Below are 13813 nucleotides of genomic sequence, written 5' to 3'. Positions count from 1 at the left end.
ATAAACCATGTCTAGTTTCTCTTCCAAATCCATCTTTACTAACTTTGAAGAAAATATTCTAAAAAGCAGTTGTGACAATATGGATTGGTTGTCAAGAGACCCGAGTTCTACCTGGCAGTCTGTCCAGGTATAAGTCTCTTAGCTTTTCTGGTATTTGGTTTATAATGTAAGGGTTTGCATGAGATCATTTATAGGGTCTTCTTTTAAAATTATGAGATTCTGAGAGCTGAAATTTCAATGTCAAAAGACCCATGTCCAAATCCCAAATCTACTCTGACAGACTACCTACTGGCTATTAACCTCCTTCGGGTTAGGCTTTCCATCTGTGAAACAAGGGAGAGTATCTGATATCCATAGGCTTTTCCAGGTCACGTTAAGGATTATAGATTACTAGATTCATATATAGTAGCAGCAAAATAAAGAATAAAACTGCACATGATGACACATTGAATATATGCATTATGTTCTGCTCCTTCCTAAAATCCCATTAAATGACACCAAAATGATGTTTATAAGGTAGAAAATGACAGAAACAATGAGAACGGGCAACAAAATTTGGAAGCTGGAAAGCAGAGGCACAAGGAGGGACTGACTTGGTACACCCAAGAAAACTGAACCCAAAGCTAACAGTGGGGAAAGCAGAGGAACAATTATATTTATACCATGGAAACTTCAAAAGGCTCCAGAATTTAATAGTTGACTCTGGGAATAGGGTGAAAATAGGGCTATCCAAGGCTGACTGAAAATCTCTTCAGGTACTGGTAGACCTCTGCATACCTTCCCACTCTTGCAACCGGGCAATGACTCTTCCTTTATCCAGATAGTGATTGAAGTTTTAAGTTTTTGGATTGGGTCAAACTGAGGGTTTCTGGACTGGGGGACAGCAGACCAAGGTGAAAGTTGGGATCCATATAGAAAAGAGGGAGGAAGTAAAAATGTACACACTGATCGTTGAGTCCTCCAACTTTCTTCACACTTGGCCCCTAGAATGCTAGCAGCTAGGCAGGTGGTTGAAAGAATCTTTTCCAAGTAGCCTGGATCATAGGAAAATCCAAATCATACTGACAGGAAGTTTCTCAATAAATGGTCCAGATGAACATCTCACATTAAAAATACACTCAATATGTCCTACTCAGATGTTCCTATCAGGTTTTTATTGCCCATCTGTGATATGAGTGGACAGCCAAGGGTAATCTGACATTTGAGGAGTGCATTTAATATGAAAGACAAGGCCAAAAAGGAACACAAAAACTGAGTGAAAAAATAGCTTGGAGAAAACAGAGACTAGACAATGAAGAAAAAAATCAAGATAACTTCTTCATGCTCAACTCTATAAACATTAAAAAAATAAAATAAAACCAAATTAAAAAAAAAGCAAGGTGACAAAGAATGACCAAAAAGATTTGGAAAGATAAGGAGGAAGTGTAGGGATGGAAGAATGTGAAGGAGGAGAAGGAGGGGCATAGGGGAAGGAGAGAGGAGACTACTCTCTGGGTAACGTAGTAAACGGAGCCAAATTTCAATCAACCAATGCCCAGAAAGAAAACTTTCTATGTTAATTGACTATTTCACTTCTTTCATTAATGCGAAGAAATCAAAAAACAGTATAACCAAGTAGGTACATTTCAGGCTCAAGGAATATTCAAAGAAACTCCTAAAGTAAGAACTGATAACGAACTTTTATTTAAAGACCTGTTTTTGTCATGGTTATTTGGACTCATGGTCTCAATTTGCCACTCAATTTTGCTAGCAGAATTCTGGCTACAGTGAAACAATCATGCTGAATTCTTTCTTCTTTGCTTGTTTTGGAACTGATCCAGAAGAAGACCCCAAACAACCCTTTTGTATATCTAGAGGTCCTCTGGGGGACTTGCAGCGGAAATCCTAGAGGCTAGAGCTACACCTACATTGGGGAAACCACCGATTTACCCCTTGTCCTTTCTAGAACTCTGTGGTGAAGGGCGTGTTGGATGTGAAGCAGCATCTGATCTTGGCAGATCTGTCTGAGACAACAGTACGGTCATCAGATGGAGAGAAGAGGCTCACTCTGTGGTCTGGGACCCCACTGGGGAGCTTCTGACTGTGCTCCTGAAAGGAAATTCATGCGTACATGGATCCATGTGTTTGATCTTCCTCCTTGGGGCATCATTATCCAGGAGAAACAGGAGCCAGGCCCAGCTCATCACTTTCTGTCCTTTCTACAGAACAGGGCCCTGCTCAGTGTGTGCCATCCGCAGGCCCAGTTGCCCACTTTTCTCTCTGCTTTGTCAATGACCAGTTTCTATGTTTTAGCCCAGTGCTTGACCAGACTCGGGAGCCCCCAACTGGGGGAGGAGACCATGCTGTGTAAAGTAGCCCCTCTGCTTTGTGAAGTAGATTCGACAGCCAGTAGAAGAGGCAGGACACAGCTCTCCTAATATATTTTGTGGAAAAAGAAATCAATATGCTTCCTGTGTTTGTTTCTCTGGCACTGCTTTTTGACGAGTATGCAGGAGAGTAATTATTCATTTTTAGAACACCAATTTTAATTGATGAGATTTTATCTTCTATTTTTAGTTGTGGAAATACTATTTAATCGTATAGTCGTCCCTAATATCTCTTCTTGTTCCAGTATTCCCTACTTACTTGACAAAGGTGGAAGAGATTGTCACACTTCAATGGAGGATCCTTCATAAGCTGAAAGTGCTAGTTTGAGAAAGCTGACAGTTGAGAAACCACGCTGCGTTTCCATGGAAATGACTTGCAGTTTTAAGAAAAACTCTTAGGTTTTAACCTCAAATTCAAGAAGCACAGCATTACACATTCTAAATGGAGAAGAGGAATAGAAGAAATGCTAATTTGAAGGCACAGAATGATTGTTTTCTGCAAATTTAAAACTTTATCCTAAAGTTGTATTTGTGTGTGTATAGTTTACCAATAGTGTGCACAAATTTGATTTTGTCAGCGGTCCAGGCGCATTGAAAATGAAGCATTTTTAGTAAGAGGCTCTCATCTTCATTTTTAGGGGGAATTTGAGAAAGCCATTTAAAAGGAAGAGTACGATGAAGGGACAGTTTTGTGATTATGTACAATGGGTTATGAAAGTTTGGCATAGACTCATCTCTGTGGAAGCAGGACACTATTCCTAGGTACTAAATGGCAAATTGTGTGTTAAACCTATGAGGATGGGCAGGTGTGTGAGAAGTATGTTAAACAAAGACTCAGAATAAGTGAGTAGAAGTCTTTTGTAATATTTACAATGAAAAATAAATGAGAGGCAAAGGAAAAGCTTTGTGACAATTTCAAAAACATTCATGGGTACATTGGCACATATAAAGAGGAAATTGGAAGGAGGTAAGAGGTATTGCCAGTCAGGACAAAGAAAAAGTCTTTAAAAAGTTTTGAAAAATCTTTTTGATCTTTTCACCTTCTGGGGAAGGTCAAAGCTAACTAGAGGATTACTGATTAGGGAATGAATCTTACAAAATGTTCTAACCAATTATTTTTCCTCAGTGAAAATCCTGGAGAAGGAAAGGATCAATTGATGAGAATTTCTTAAAAGCCTGGATAAATCGTGCTATGAAATTTAAATGAAGGGTTATTTTAAATGAATCATGGTAGTCAGGGACAAGGAGAATGGAGACAAAACCCCCTATTGCCCAGAAGGAAAAAAATGAACCTATCAGATATGTGATAAGGTCATTTATACATAAATAGCTACAAATAAATTATAGCACATAGGTGATGAATCTATTGTATAACAGCAAATTCTTCATCAAGATACAAACATTTTAATGGAAAACTGCCTTTTCTATAACTCAACCAGTGGTGATATTTTGATGTTTTCATTTTCATGATTTGCTGATGTGCTCATGCTTCATTTCTCCCCGGTGAACCTGTCTGCATTGTGAAACAGCACTGAGTAAACAAAGGACCCACTAGGACACGGAACTTACATTCCAGAAAGGATGACAGACTCTAAATACAGCTACGGAACCTTGTCTCTTGTGAAAGAGCCTTGAAGAAAAATGAAGCCGTGCAAGGGAGGAGAAAGAGATATGGCTGCTATTTTACATAGTATTCTCGGGGAAGGAATTTTGAGGAATTTCTAAGGAAACTCCATACTTTTCTCCATGGCGACTCTACCAACTTACACCACCCCACCCCCCAATACTGTAAGAGGTTCCCTTTTCTCCACGTTCCCTCTAGCATGTGTTGTTTGTAGACTTTAAATGATGGCCATTGTGACTGTTGGGAGGTGATAGATAACCTCGTTGTAGCTGTGATTGGCATTTCTCTAATAATTAGCGATGTTTTTATGTTCCTTTTTGGACAGAGGGGGCCCATGAAATGTACCTGTGGAAATTGGTGTCTTGAAAGTCGGCCCTCTTTTGAGTTCGTTTGCGATTACCCACCCCAGGACATTTCTTGAGGCCTTGTGAATATGAAGTGTCCATAAGCACCGTTTGTTTTGTTTTTGTTTTGTTTTTCCATGCCCGTCTCTGGGGTATGCGCTGTTAGCCACGGCTTGCGCCCGTCTCTGGAGCTCCTTTTTTTTTTACATCTTTATTGGAGTATAATTGCTTTACAATGGTGTGTTAGTTTCTGCTTTATAACAAAGTGAATCAGTCATACATATACATATGTTCCCATATCTCCTCTTGTCATTATGGGATGTGGCCACAGGGCAGCAGCATTTCTTCATGCCCAGATTTGGTTCCTGGAGCAACCAGAGCCTTAGCCGAAGTGGTGTTCCTGGGTTGGAAATTAGGGTGGAATATGCCAGCACAGACATCCAAACGTTTGTGTCTCATTACTTCTCCCCCGTTACACTTCACCACCCCCAGACGCATCCCAACACCTGCAACACCTCGATCCTGAGGGTCCTGTCGGACATAGGTGGGGCGGCGACTCTAAGGAAAAAGGCTGCAGGTGGGAAGCCCACCATCAGGAGACGGGGACCCCAGGGGACTTTTCAGAGCTCTTCCAGCCCAGGGGGTCCACCATCCTTGGGTGTACTCGGCCTGCTTTAGCCATAGGAGGGCCCGCCTGGATCTGGAGATCGTGGTGCCCTCCACAGGGGACGAGGCACTCCAGGTCCAAGGGGGGTCTCGTGTGCTGGCACATCCTCCCCAGCTCCCTCAGCCCCACGACGGTCCAGCCTTGGGACCCAGCCTGCTCAGGCTCCAGGGATGTGACCACAGCCTAGGTCCCCGAGGCCTGAGGAGAACATAGAAGGCATTTCTTTTCTGTTTTTTTTTAAATTCTATTTTCATTTTATATGGGAGTATAGTTTATTTTCAATGTTGTGTTTGTTTTAGGTGTACAGCAATGTGATTCGGTTACACATATACATATATCCATTCTTTTTCGGATTCCTTTCCCATATAGGTTATGACAGTGTTGAGTCGAGTTTCCTGTGCTCTACAGTGGGTCCTGGTTGATTATCTGTTATATATATATATATATATATATATATATATATATATATATATATATATATACATACACATACACATACACATATGTTAGTGTGTATATGTTAATCCCAAACTCCTAATTTACCCCTCCCCACCACATTTCCCGTTTGGTAACCATAAGTGTGTTTTCTATGTCTGTAGGTCTATTTCGGTTTTGGAAATACATTCATGTGCATCCATTTTTAAACTTTACACATCCGTGGTATCAGATGATATTTGTCTTTTAAAATGAGGGTAGCAGTGAGCCTTGCAGATGTCTTGTGGAGGCATCATTCAAGGAAGGGGAAAGAGCAGGGACCAAGGAAGGAGGAACCTGAGGCATGCACCAACTTACATTCCCACCAACAGTGTACAGAGTGCTCCAGAGACAGCGAGAGGTCTGTGTGCCTGGGGTGGAGTGCACAAGGGAAGAGTGAGGGAAGAATGCAGGGCAGAAGGGAGGGCTAGATCATGCAGGCTTACATGCCTACCGTGTATACTTTGGATTTTATTCCTAGTGTTGAAAGGAGCTACTGGATGGTTTTAAGAAATAAAATATCATAATGTACTTTAACATGTTATAGAGGATCACTCAGTCAGCTACAAAGGGGTGGATAAGCTGTAAGGTTCCAAAAATAAAAAAAAGGGTGTGAGAAGGTACTGCCAGGGAAGAAAAAGATGGTGGCTAGAGCCAAAGCGGTCTTAGTGAATGGAATGAGAAAGTTTCGTATTGAGAACACATTTTGAAGATAGAATTGGCAGATTCTCTGCAAAGGAGTGAGTGTGGTATGGGAAATAAAGAGAGGAATCAAGATTGATTCCAAGGATTTTGGCATGAGGAACAGGAAGCATGCTGATTTCACTTCCTGGGAAAGCAAATGTTTGCAGGATGCAAGAAAGTAAGAGTTCAATTTTTTAAAAGTTAAACTTGAGTTACCTGTTAGAAATCCAAGTGCAGATTAGATATATGAGCCTAGAGTTCAGATGAAAAGTCAGGGCTATAGATATAGTTTGGGAAGTGATACACATGTCCATGAGACTTAGAGCCATGGAACTAGACAAGGTTGCCTAGGAAGGGGATGTGGATAGAGAAGATGTGCAAGGACAAAGCTCAGAGAATTGTAAGATTTAGTGGTTAAGAAAGGCAGAAGGATACAGCAAGGTGTTGAAAAGGAACAGTCATTGTTAGAAGGAAAACCGGAAGTGGGGGATATCACCAAAACTAGAAGAAAGTGCTTCAAGGAGGAGGAAAATCAACTGTGTCACTGCAGAGGGTTTGAATAAGATGGAGACTGGGAATTACATCTGAAATTTGTCAATTTGGAGGTCATTGGGAACCCAAATAGGAGCACTTTTAGTGGAGTGGGAGAAAAGAAAGACTAATTGGATCCAAAAGAGAATAGCAGAAGAAGTAGGTAAGAGAGTATAAACAACTCTTCTGAAATATTTTCTGTATCAGGGAACAAGGGTCTGTAACTAATGAGAGATGAAGTCCAGGGAAGTTTTTGTTGTGGTTTTATGATGGGAGTATCATACATGGACTTCTTTGCAAATGTGAACTATCCAGTAGAAAGGGGAAAAAATTAATGATGGTGAGGGGAAAATAATTACAGGAGAAAAGTCTTTGAGATGGAGAGAGGGAATTGAATTAAATGCACGAGTCAGAAGATCTTAGGAGCATGGTAAGTTCATCTATTTTAATAGGAGAGTCAGCTGAATAATCAAGAAAGAAAGGTAGGTAGATTGGAATACTTGCTGATGGATGTAGAAATTCTCTTCTGATGGCCTCTATTTCCTCAGTGAATTCCAGAGGCCACAGACAAAGAGTTGGGAATTCAAGCATGTATTAGCGGCATATTGTTGGATAACATCACAATGTAGCAGCTTAAAGCAGTGATTTGTCATCTCCCAATTTCTGTGGGTCAGGAGTCTAAACACGGTTAATCTGGCCCTCTGAAAGGTTGCAATCAAGCTGTCAGCCAAAGCTATGTTCTTAAGACTTGACCGGGGAAGGATTCCCTTCCAAACTCATGTGATTGTTGGCAGAATTCAGACTTACAGACCGATGGATTCAGAGCCTTAGTTTCTTGCTGGCTGTTAGCTGGAGGTCACCCTCAGTTTTTTGCCACATATTCCAAATGAGGCAGCTTGCTTCATCAAAACCAGCAAGAGAGAGCGTCTTCTAGCAAAACAGACACTACAGTCTTGTATATCATAAGCACAGATGTGATGTCTAGGTCTAGTTGTTTTTGTAGTATTCTATTGGTTAGAATCAAGTCACAGTCCCCACCCACACTCAAGGGGAACAGATTACACAAGAACTTGAGTACCAGGAGGCTAGGAAAACTAGGGTTGTCTTAGAGTCTGCCAACTACAGGAAAGAATGGGAGCTTGAATAACAAAAGTTCAGTGCCATATGGAGCTAAATTGAGAAAGGATATGGGGTTTGGACTTCTTATCAGGGGGACCAACATAAACAGGAATATAGGACACAGTGTTAGTGGTAATGATGTTATCTTATGGAGAGATGGATGATTAAGTTGAAATGTAGACCCTTCTTGGATTTGGTTTAACGTAAAGTGGGGTGATTGGAGCACGGGAAGTCATAGTCATAGTGAAAGTAAGCCAAGCTCTGTCATCCTCCTCACAGTTCAGTTGAGAGGGAGCAGTACAGGAGCTAGGGGAAGGTGTTCTTTTCAGCAGCAGTTAGCTTTCAGTATGGCATTATAGCACAATTAAATACACAAGGTCTAAAGTTATACAGGTCTGGGTTTAAATCCTGGTCCTATTCCTAGTTAGCTTTGCAACCCTAAGTAGGTTACTGTGTATCACTTATTTCAACTAATAGCATATAACTCCAGGAGGTATGTGCTACTATTATTTGCATTTTATGGATGAGGAAACTAAAAATGGAGTTAAAGATAGCTCCCTTACCCCACAGGATGTTCTGAAGGTTAATGAGACAACAAAGTTAAAGTACAACCATAGATACTCAGAAAATTTTAGCTGGAAATGCTGTCCTTATCTATGATAAACTGACATGCTTTAATCAAAATATATGTAGGGAGTGATGCAATTTCAACTATTATCTTATTTAGAGTTTGTAATTCATGAAAATATGTAATAGACCATTCATAGCCCATAAAGTTCAAGGCAGATTATAAACTATAAAATGTAAAAATTATTTTGGTGTTTACAATTTAAGAATTGAAAAGAAAATTTTAAAAGATATGTCATCCTACTTTTTTATTGAAGCATAGTTGATTTACAGTGTTGTGTTAATATCTGCTGTGCAGCAAAGTGATTTAGTTATACACATATATACATTATTTTTTATATTCTTTTCCATTATGGTTTATCACAGGATATTGAATATAGTTCCCTGTGCTCTACAGTGGGACCTTGTTGTTCATCCATTCTGTATATAATAGTTTGCATCTGCTAATCCCAAACTCCCAATCCATCCCTCCCCTCCTCCCCCTCCCCCGTGGCAACCACAACTCTGTTCTGTCTGTGAGTCTGTTTCTGTTTTGTAGATAAGCTCATTTTATTTTATTTTTTTTAGATTCCACATATAAGTGATATCATATGATATTTGTCTTCCTCTTGCTGACTTAACTTCACTCAGTATGATAATCTCTAGGTCTATGCATGTTGCTGTAAATGGCATTATTACATTCTTTTTATGGCTGAGTAGTATTCCATTGTATATGTACCACATCTTCTTTAACCATTCATATGTCAATAGACATTTAGGTTGCTTCCACGTCTTGGCTATTGTGAATAGTGCTGCTATGAACATAGGGGTGCAGGTATATTTTTGAATTATAGTTTTGTCCAGATATATGCCTGGGAGTGGTACTGCTAGATCATATGGCAACTCTGTTTTTAGTTTTTTGAGGAACCTCCATACTGTTTTCCATAGTAGCTGCACCAACTTAAATTCCCACCAACAGTATAGGAGGGTTCCCTTTTCTCCACAACCTCTGCAGCATTTGTTATTTGTAGACTTTTTAATGATGGCCATTCTAACCTGTGTGAGGTTGTACCTCACTGTAGTTCTGACGGCATCCTACTTTGGATCCTTATAGTTCTGTCTGTAAGAAATCTGATCTGGAGAAATGTCATTTGTAACACTAAGCTTTTTTTTTTTTTTCCCTTTAATAAAGGAAGGAAGGAAACTAGGAAGGGAAGAAGAGGAAAGAAGGGGAAAAAGCAGAAAGCAAGGAAAGAATGAAGAGAAATAAAGTAAAAGATAAAAAGAGAAAGTTTTTAGAGTTTGAAAATGCATTTAAGCTTATTTCCAAAGTGCTTATCAATTTTTTTCGTGAAAGTGCCACTAACGAATTGTTAGCTCACTTGAAGCTAGTTGGGTAAAATAGGTTTTTCATATTCATAGTAGATAATAACTTATTTCCTAGAGCACAGTAATTACCATTAAGAAGGCATGATGCTTCTAAATGGTGAATAAAAACATATTTTCTAGACTTCTTGGAAATCTGTGCACAATAAAGAAGAAATATCTCAGCTTATAAATGCTTGGATTTATGCCTACAGAAGTTAAAAATTCAAAAAGACTGAAGTGTTACAGGGCATCATTAAAGAAAATCAGTATTTTCTCAGCTATCTTAATAAAGTATGATGCCAAAATGCTAAGCAACAAAAGAATGGTGTCAATTAGTGAGAGATATCTTAATTAAAGAAAAATTTTGGGTGTTTCATTAATGATAAAGAGATGACTGAGATCCATCTACATGGCACTATAATCACGTCTGCAGAAAAGCAGATATTATTTGAATAAAATGAATATTTTATAAGGGGTATTTATGAGGGGGAAAGTTTAAGAAGCTGTAGCGTATAGAAAAAATCTATATCAATTGGTGTTAGATGTTACTAGATTTTGTGAGCAAATAAATCTGAAGTTCTCTTAAAACTGTCAGTTCATATAGGACTATTCATCCATCCTCAAAAATATTTACTTTCCCCCATAGAAATTAATATATATATTTTTTTGTAAAAATACCCTACTTCTACTCAGAAATAAAGCATTTGAAAAGCATCACACTAATGTGACTCAAAATTTTTTTTCTTTGCCTAAGTTGTATTCATGGAGAGGCCATCCACTAACCCATCCAAGAAGTTGTCACCAATACTATCTGATTCAATGTTTCAGCCACAGTAGGGGAAATACTTGATTCCCAGAAGAAATTGTACATAACTGTACGTACTCAGCAATCACTGCTCCACTCAGGAGTTAGCAGCCCACAGGTAGTAGACTTACAGTCTTATAAAATAAGATTTTATAAAAATAAACTCAGAGTTATTTTTATCTTCTTAAGCCACATTTCTGTTTTACCCATTGGTCTCTAGTATATTGTTAACCTTAACCAAAGTTAGATGATTTCAGGCCTCAAATTATACCCCTTTGTAAGGAAATCCAATCCACAATAAATAAATTGTGTATTAGTTTGAGTTCTCAGAACACATGGCAAACATTTCAAAACCTACATATAATGAAACTTGTTTTCCTAAAAAAAAAATGAAGAAAGGCATAGTGTGGAATTCAGCTGATGATTCAGTTATCAGATGTAAACTTGGGCAAGGTATTGATTTCTTCCTCTATTAGGAAACTGGTGACAATTTCATAATGTATGTAATGTATTTAAGATAATGCTTGGCACACAGTGAGAACTCAGATATTCAGTGAGGTGTTTCCCTTGTTTGCCCGTATGTTGAGCCCTTAGACTTTAAACCTTAAGAGTGACTCCTCTGTAAATGTTTCTGTAACCCTTCAGAGACGATTGACTTTTTCTTCCTAATGCCTTCTTCATATCTACCTCAATTTTGAAACTTATAACACTATATGCAGTTGTATTAAGCAGGACTCTCTCAGTTCCATGAAATAAATCCAACTAAAATTAACTTTATTCAAAAGGTTTACTGGCTAATGGAGTGGAGCCAAAAGGCTGGCATGGTTCAGGGTAGAATTTGAAGGTTCGAAATACACCATCAAGGCTCTGTTTCTTAACCTCTTGCTGTTTCCTTCCACGTGTTGCCTTTTTTTTTTTTTTTTTTTGTCAGAAGCTTTCCATGTTAGACAAAATATATCTATGAAGTGTTCCAAGTCTATATTATTAGAGCTCAGCTGAGCTTGGTTCACATGTCTAGCCCTGGAGCAAAGGGAGGAAAGTCATTTGCCGGTTGATACCATATGTCCAACCCCAAAATACAGAGATTAATAATGCCATGAGGGCCATACAGGGCGGATCTTTAAATATAAAGCATGGAATTTTTATCAGTGAGAGTTAAGGGACACTGGGCAATCAGAAACAACCGATATCTTGTGAAGAAATTATTCCTTTGCTTTTAATCTGTGAACTCCTTGTACATGGATATATTGCATTTAAATAATTTCCTCATTATCTAAAAGTAAGCATACTATATGTGTCTGTTAAATGGAAATAGGGAGTGTAATCTAAAATAAAATAGAGTAGTCAAAGAAGGCCTCACTGGGAAGATGATATTTGAGTAAAGACCTCAAGAAGGTGAGGAACCACCGTGGTATATGTATTAAAGCTAAGAAGTAACATGGATTACTTCTGACTTCATTCAGATTTCAGCAGTTGTTCCCGTGATGTCCTTTTACCGTTCCAGGATCCAATCCCAGATACCATTTGCATTTCGTTTCTATGTTGTCTTAGTCTCCCCTGGTCTATGACAGTTTCTCAGTCTTCCCTTGTTTCATGTCCTTGACAGTTTTGTGGAGTTTTGGTTAGGTATTTTTCAGAATGCCCCTCAATTAGAGTGCATCTGATGTGTTTCCTCATGACTAGACTGGGGTTATATAGTTGGAAAGAATACCACAAAGGGAGCATGCTTTTGGAAGTCGGAAGAAAACAGATACTGTTTGCTGATAGGAATGATTCACTAGAAAGGGGTAGATTTAATGATGTAGGAGTGAAAGAGGACCATTGTCAGAGGAATGTCTTTGAGCAAACAAGAGGAAATAGGGTTTAGAACCCAGAGGGAGAGATTAGCCTTAGATGAAAACAAGGACAGTTTACACATAGTTAAAAGAAGGGCTGACAGAGCTTATGAGCACAGATGATACATGCAAGAGAGTGCAGTGTTAGAAGATTGGGCATGTTTTCTTTTGATTGTGTATTAGTTTTCTATTGTTGTGTAACAGATGATCACAAATTTAGCAACTTAAGACAACATATATTTTATTATCTCACAGTTTTCATGAGTTAGGATACCTGGCATGGCTTAACCTGCTTCTCTGCTCAGGGTCTCACAGGGCTATAATCGAGGTGTCAGCTGGTGCTGAAGACACATAAAGTTCAGAGTCTGCTTCTCAGCTCACTTGGTTGTTGGGGAATTTCATTTCCTAGAAGCTTTAGACTTACAGTGGTTTGCTTCTTCAGGCCAGCAAGAAAATATCTCTGTCTTCTATCTCTAACCTCTTGACCTCTCTTAAAGGGCTCACCTGAATAGGTCAGTCCACTGAGGATTGCCACCTTTCGATTAACTTAAAGTCAACTGATTAGGATTCTCAATTACATCCTCAAAATCCCTTCACCTTTGCCATTTAATAATCACAGGAATGATAGCCCATTAACTTTGCCTTATTCTGTTAGAGGTAAATTATAGATCTTGCCCATACACAAGGGAAAGGGATTTTATAAGGGCATGGCTCAGTGGGCATCGTCTTCAATGGCTCCTACTTTCTTAGTTAAGTAGGAAGCAAAATAACAAATTGTTTGGACAGAAGAGAAGGTAGTGGAAGTTTGAGGAAATGGGAAAGGATGAAATGTATCTAAGAATGAGTGTACATTTTGACTCTGAACAATCTCTTCAAGATTTGTAGGGTTTCTCCAGCATGTGGTCTCCTAGGAGAACTGCTAAACCCAATTCTCACACTGTAGACAATTACTAGATATTCCAAAAGATATTTGTGGGGCTTTGTCACAAATAGTAAGAATTAATTCTGCTGTCCTTCTTAAGATTTATTGATCTATGAGGAATTATGATTAATGAAGAAATGAGGTTAATAGTCAACTCATGATCTTCTAAATCTGAATATTGATTGAAAAGCATGTCGATATTTTTAAAAATTTGTGGTTCATGCTCTGTTTTAATAGCTGTGTTAAATTTAGCAAAACATTTAGTGGAAAAAGCACAGGGATTATGCAAATAACTTAGAAGTTATGACTCACGCATTATACTGTGAGAATAAATGACTGATTAAAAGTCTGTTAAACTGGGACACGTCTAGAATTTCTGCCACTAATATGTTAAATCAACACAAGAGTCTATTATGTAAGCAATGGAGGGTTTTTTTTGTTTGTTTAGCGTTTTTGTTTGCTTTACAG

The 13813-nt window shown here is 38.7% G+C and overlaps 1 protein-coding gene across 3 annotated transcripts in view; it reads right to left on the bottom strand.

Annotated features, from left to right (window-relative positions):
• Nucleotides 1-13813, bottom strand: part of MANEA (mannosidase endo-alpha) — a 135772-nt gene that overhangs the window by 29683 nt on the left and 92276 nt on the right. The gene's annotated exons all lie outside the window — the stretch shown is intronic.

The sequence above is a fragment of the Grampus griseus genome, assembly GCF_964374135.1.
Source record: "Grampus griseus genome assembly, chromosome: 13".
Lineage (NCBI taxonomy): Eukaryota > Metazoa > Chordata > Mammalia > Artiodactyla > Delphinidae > Grampus > Grampus griseus.
This window is presented reverse-complemented; position numbering and strand designations above follow the sequence as displayed.